Here is a 6158-nt window from a genome sequence, read left to right on the forward strand (position 1 = left end):
TCGATACATTGTATCGAGTTTGTGTTGAAAACTCGATGTAATGTATCGAGTTCATGTTGAAACATTTTCAACACGAACTCAATACATTGTATCAAGTTTGTGTCAAAAAGACAACTTTTCGACACGAACTCGATACTGTCAGGAACAGTACTGAGACAGAGAAGGAATTAGTACTAAACGAAGGATTAGTACTATGAGAGGTGTAGAACTTCTTCGAGAGAAGGAAGAAGTGAGCGAGACGAAGAGAGAGAGAGAGAGAGAGAGAGAGAGTGATGATAAGAAAGATATGTATTATATGAAGAGAATATACAATGGTGGCTAAAAGGCTTAAGACTGGCGTTGAACCAATTTGGTTCAACATAATGCCTAGTGCCCTCTTTTATAGTGTTTTCAGGAGTAATCTTGAAGCTTCTAGAATGTTCCAGAGAAATGTGGAATATACACTAATTTCCTATAATAAAATGTAAATGAAAATAATATCTACGTATTACAATAGATGATCTAATGGTCAAGAGCTCGACCCATATAACCTAAGGTCATAGGTTCGAGTCTTGCCATATCATGACACTATCCCCCCTTTAAAATGACGAGTGTCACGAGTCGTCTTGGATTGAGGACCCGGTTTGTGTGGATATTGACGATGGAAGTCTTCAAGAAGAGCACAAGCATTGGTCACATTCTCGATCGGTTCCCAAGTACGTTCGTTGGGACTATAGCCTAGCCAATCGACTAGATAGTAGAGCTTGTTGCGAACAATCTTGGAATCAAGGATGGAGGCAACCTCGTACTCCTGCCCATCTTCAAGCTCGATCGGGGGTGGAGGTTGGATAAGACGTCCTGGGATGGTGCTCTCGTGGTAGGGTTTGAGGAGAGAACTATGAAACACTGGATGTATCCGAAGTTGAGGAGGTAGATCGAGACGAAAAGCGACATCATTAATTTGTCCAATAATACGGAAAGGACCAAATCGCCGATAATCCAACTTCTCACATGGGCGAGTAGTCTTGATGTGTCATCGTAGCAGCCACACCCGATCTCCAATATTAAAACTGGATGGAAGTCGATGACGATCCGCGTAGACCTTGTGTGTTTGTTGAGCTTGCTGGAGATGAGTAGATAAATCCGCTTGTATCTTACGTAACCGCTCCAAACGATCCTCCGCGCACAGATTTGTGGACACCTCTGGGGTTTCAAATACACTCCACCGGGGGTGACATCCCGTATAAGCATAAAATGGCGTAACTTTAGTGGATGCGTGGATAGAGTTGTTATAGGCAAATTCGGCGAAATGGAGAATATCTGCCCAGTCATCCTAATGATAGCTGAGAAAGCACCGCAGATACTGCTCCAGCGTTTGATTTGTTCGTTCAGCTTGGCCGTCAGTTTGTGGGTGGTAGCCGGAGGAGAGGTTACAAGTGACCTTGAGCATGTTAAAAAGGTGCTTCCAGAATTTTGACACGAACTGGGGTCCACGGTCGCTGATGATACTATCGGGAAGTCCATGATGCCGACATACCTCACGCATGACAATTTCGGTAGTGTCTTCACTAGAGATCTCCTTAGTACATGGCAAGAAATGAGCCATCTTTGTATATCGATCGACCACCGTTAGAATCGCATTGAACCCCTTAGAGACTGGAAGATCTGTGATGAAGTCTAGAGCAATGGATTGCCACGACTTGCTTGGAATTGGTAATGGTTCTAATTAACCATATGGATGATGCCTTGGCATTTTCGCTCTGCACCATGTATCACAAGTCCGAACAAAATCCTCGACAAATTGTCGCATACAGGGCCACCAGAATGATCGTTGTACTAAATGTAATGTTTTAGTACTACCAAAATGCCCAGCTGTATATGTGTCATGACAGTTTTGTACTACTCGAAGGCGGCAAGAACCGTTAGGAACATACAAAAGTTCTTTAAAGAAGAGTAATCCATCATGGTATTTGAATTGCCGATAGTCCGTACCTAGTGGTTGCGACTGTGAACACGACGCTCGAGAGGGATCAATTTGTGCTAGTATAGCTTGGGCGAACGCATCTGTCTTCAAGTCTTCACGTATGGTATCAATAACGCGGGAATCCATAGGCATGTCAAAGATCTGTAGAGATTCCGTGCTCGGCCACAACCGAGGAACAGGAACGATTCACAGAAAACGGGAAATACACCAATGCACGAAAAAACAATAGAGAGAAGGGCACACTGGATGTTTTACGTGGAAAACCCTAAATGGGAAAAACCACGGGAGTGCAAGACTCCTACTATCACTATACGCGGGAATGTACAATGGCAAGCTGCAAGGCGACGACCTTGAGCTCGCTGTCCTCGCCACAGGCGGCGGTATTACACAGAGGCGTCGACCTCTTCCTTCCTCCTTCTCTCTCACTCTCTCTCGGCTGCTCTCACTTCGCTCCCTCTTGGTGGAAAACAGAAAAATGAGCAACAACAACAAAACTGTTTGCCCTAAGTCATATTTATACACATATGACTTTCGGGCTATTTACAAATATAGCCTCAATGGCTCTTGGCAAACATATTCACAGATATGTCCCCGCATCCGGATCTCTCTCCGGGTACATGCGTCATCCGGCTCCGTAACCGGGGTCTTCAGTCTCCGGCTCCGTAACCGGGTACTCTTCATCCGGCTTCATGCCGGGTACTCTTCATCATACGGTTCCGTAACAGCCTCCGGGCTTGCCGTCATTCATCTCCGGACATCCCATCCGGAGGGACCGAAATCCCAACAAACTCCCCCTTCACTTCGGCATGGGATGTCTCTCCAACCCGATCCTCTTCCGGCATGCTTCCAGCTTGTCGGGTGTGAGCACCTTGGTCAGCATATCCGACCCGTTCTCGTCCGTGTGGATCTTCGTCAGCACGAACTCCTGGTCTTCTATCCTTTCCCGGATCCAGTGATATCTACGCTGGATGTGCTTCGTCCGGGAGTGATAGGCCGCATTCTTCGCAAGGTGGATGGCACTCTGACTGTCGCAGTAGAGTCGGTACTCCTCCTGCCGGATACCGAGCTCTCTAATGAAGTCCTTCATCCATATTATTTCCTTGCCGGCTTTACCAGCCGCCATGTACTCCGCCTCCGTGGTTGACAACGCAACCGTCTTCTGCAGCCTCGACTGCCACGAAACAGCTCCCCCTGCATACGTCATCACATACCCTGATGTGGACCGGCTGGTATCTGCATCAGCCGACATATCCGAATCGGTAAAGCCGTCGAGTTCGGGCTTACCGGAGCCGAATCGGAGGCACACGTTTGCCGTGCCCTTCAGGTATCAGAGTATCCACTTGACCGCGTTCCAGTGCTCTTTGCCGGGATTGCTCATGTACCGGCTCACCACTCCGACTGCGTATCCTATGTCCGGTCTTGTAAACACCATTGCGTACATCAAGCTTCCGACGGCAGAGGCATATGGTACTTTCATCATGTCCTCCTTCTCAGCCTTTGTCTTGGGGCTCTGCTTGCTGGACAACTTGCAGTTTGCCGGGAGGGTTGACCCGACCGGTCTTGCTTCCGACATGTTGAACCGGTGAAGCACCTTTGTCACGTACTTCTCCTGTGACAGCCACAACTGCTTCTTCTTCCGGTCCCGGATGATGTGCATCCCTAGTATTTGCCTCGCCGGACCCAGGTCCTTCATTGAGAAGGTTCGGTGAAGCGCTTTCTTCAGCATCTGTATCTTGACCTGGTCCCGTCCGACGATCAACATGTCGTCCACGTATAGGAGGAGTATTAGAAAGTCTCCTCCTTCGAACTTCTTCACAAACACGCAGTGATCGGACTGCGTTTTGTGGTACCCTTCGTCGGTCATGAAGGAGTCGAACTTCCGGTACCATTGCCGGGGAGCCTGCTTCAGTCCGTAAAGGCTCTTCTTCAACCGGCATACCAGGTGCTCCTTCCCTTTCTTCTCGAATCCTTCCGGTTGATGCATGTAGATCTCTTCTTCGAGGTCACCGTGAAGGAATGCCGTCTTCACGTCCATCTGTTCTACCTCGAGGTCCATGCTTGCCGCTATGCTCAGCACCGTCCGGATGGAGGTCATCTTCACTACCGGGGCAAATATCTCGTCGAAGTCGACGCCCTTCTTCTACTGGAACCCCTTCACCACGATCCTGGCTTTGTATCTCGGGGGGTTTCCGGCATCTCCCGGTTTCAGCTTGAACACCCACTTGTTTCGAAGTGCCCGCTTTCCTTTCGGCAACTCCACAAGTTCATATGTGTGGTTCTCATGCAGGGAATCCATCTCCTCCTGCATGGCACTTAACCACCTGCGGCTATGGTTGTCAAGCTTTGCTTCTTCAAAACTCTCCGGCTCCCCCTCGTCGGTTAGCAGCACGTGCTCTGGTTCCGGAAATCTCCGGGGGGCCCTTCTCTCTCTTAGAGGATATCTCCGTTCCGGAGCTTCGGTAACCGGCTCCTCCGTTTCCTCTTCATCCGAATCCATTTCGGGATCGGGGCCGGTTCCGGTATCAGTTTCATCCTCCTCGGCCGGTTCTGTTTCTTCACCGTCTTCGGCCGGATCCTCGAGTGCTAACCGGTCCCTTGCCGGTCGGGACTGCTCCTCGTAGAGTTGATTCTCACCGGTCGACTTGGAGCTCTTCATCTTCTTCTCCGACTCCCAGTCGGCGAGTGTCTTGTCCTCCATGAAGATGATATCTCGACTCCTGAACGTCTTCTTGTCGACCGGGTCCCATACTCGGTAGCCGAACTCGTCGTCGCCGTAACCGAGGAATATGCATGGCCGGGTCTTCGGATCTAGCTTTCCTCTCCGGTCCTTTGCCACATGCACGTATGTGAGACACCCGAACACCTTCAGATGCCGGTAGGATACTTCCCTACCGGTCCACACTCTCTGCGGCGTGTCTCCGTCCAAAGGTACTGAGGGTGATCTATTTATCACGTATGTCGCCGTCGACATCGCCTCAGCCCAAAACCCCTTGGGTAATTTCGCATGCGCTAGCATACTCCGGACCCTCTCCATTATGGTCCGGTTCATCCTCTCGGCCAGCCCGTTCAGTTCCGGCGTCTTCGGCACAGTAAACTCGAGCCGGATTCCCTTCGAGCGACAGTACTCCTGGAACTGCCCCCGGTATTCCCCTCCGTTATCCGCTCGTATCGCTTTCAGCTTCTTGCCGGATTCCCTTTCCACTCTCGCGTGGAGTTCTTTGAAGACGGACAATACTTGGTCCTTTGTCTTCAACGGTGCCGTCCACAGCTTCCGGCTGTGGTCATCAATGAATGTCACGAAGTACTGGGCTCCGCCATGTGACTTCGTCTCTACTTGACACACGTCAATGTGCACCAACTCCAATGGTGCGCTACGTCTCGTCGGTGGCCTTGTGTGGAAGGAGGTCCGGTTTTGCTTACCGGCCAGACAGTCGGTACACTTCCCCAAGTGCACATGCTTTACCGGTATCAGGTTGTCTTCGGCAAGCCTCTTCATCCCCTTCTCGCTCATGTGGCACAGTCTCTTGTGCCATAGCTCACCGGCAGTGTCAGCTGCCACGTTCAGCTCCTCCGGACATAGCCGGGAATTCATCAGGTACAGTGTGTTGATCTTCCGGGCCCGAGCCACTATCAGGCTCCCTTTGCTGAACTTCATGACACCGTTCCGGATGCTACCCGTGTAGCCTTCATCGTCTAGCCTCCCGGCCGAAATCAGGTTCAATCGAACCTCCGGAACGTGTCGAACATCCTTCAGCAGCATCTTGCATCCGGTTGATGTCATTAGCCACACGTCTCCTATGCCGGCAATCCGGCATGTACCTTCATTTCCCATCCGGACACAGCCGTGCTCACCGGCTGTGTAGGATGAGAAGTATTTCTTCTCCGGGGTCAGGTGGAACGACGCTCCGGAATCGACCACCCAGGTCATCTCTTCACCGGCAAGGTTCAGCTCCCTCTCTTCGGTAATGAGCATTATCTCTTCTTCACTTGCCGCGAGTGCCGTCGTTCCTTTCCGGTCCTGCCCTCGTCGATCCGGACCTCTCCGGTCCGTGGCTCCCCGGTATGCACCGTTTCTCTCCGGTGACTTCTTCGAATCGGTGTCGTCGGCTCCGTTGTCCTTTCGGTAATGCCGACAATTCTTCCGGAAGTGCCCCGGCTTCCCACAGTGGAAGCATGTGGGCCTTCCTCTTGACTG

This window comes from Azolla caroliniana, unplaced genomic scaffold (assembly GCF_043228905.1).
Source record: "Azolla caroliniana isolate FFs.n. ecotype wild unplaced genomic scaffold, voAzoCaro1.0.p SCAF_21, whole genome shotgun sequence".
Taxonomy (NCBI): domain Eukaryota; kingdom Viridiplantae; phylum Streptophyta; class Polypodiopsida; order Salviniales; family Salviniaceae; genus Azolla; species Azolla caroliniana.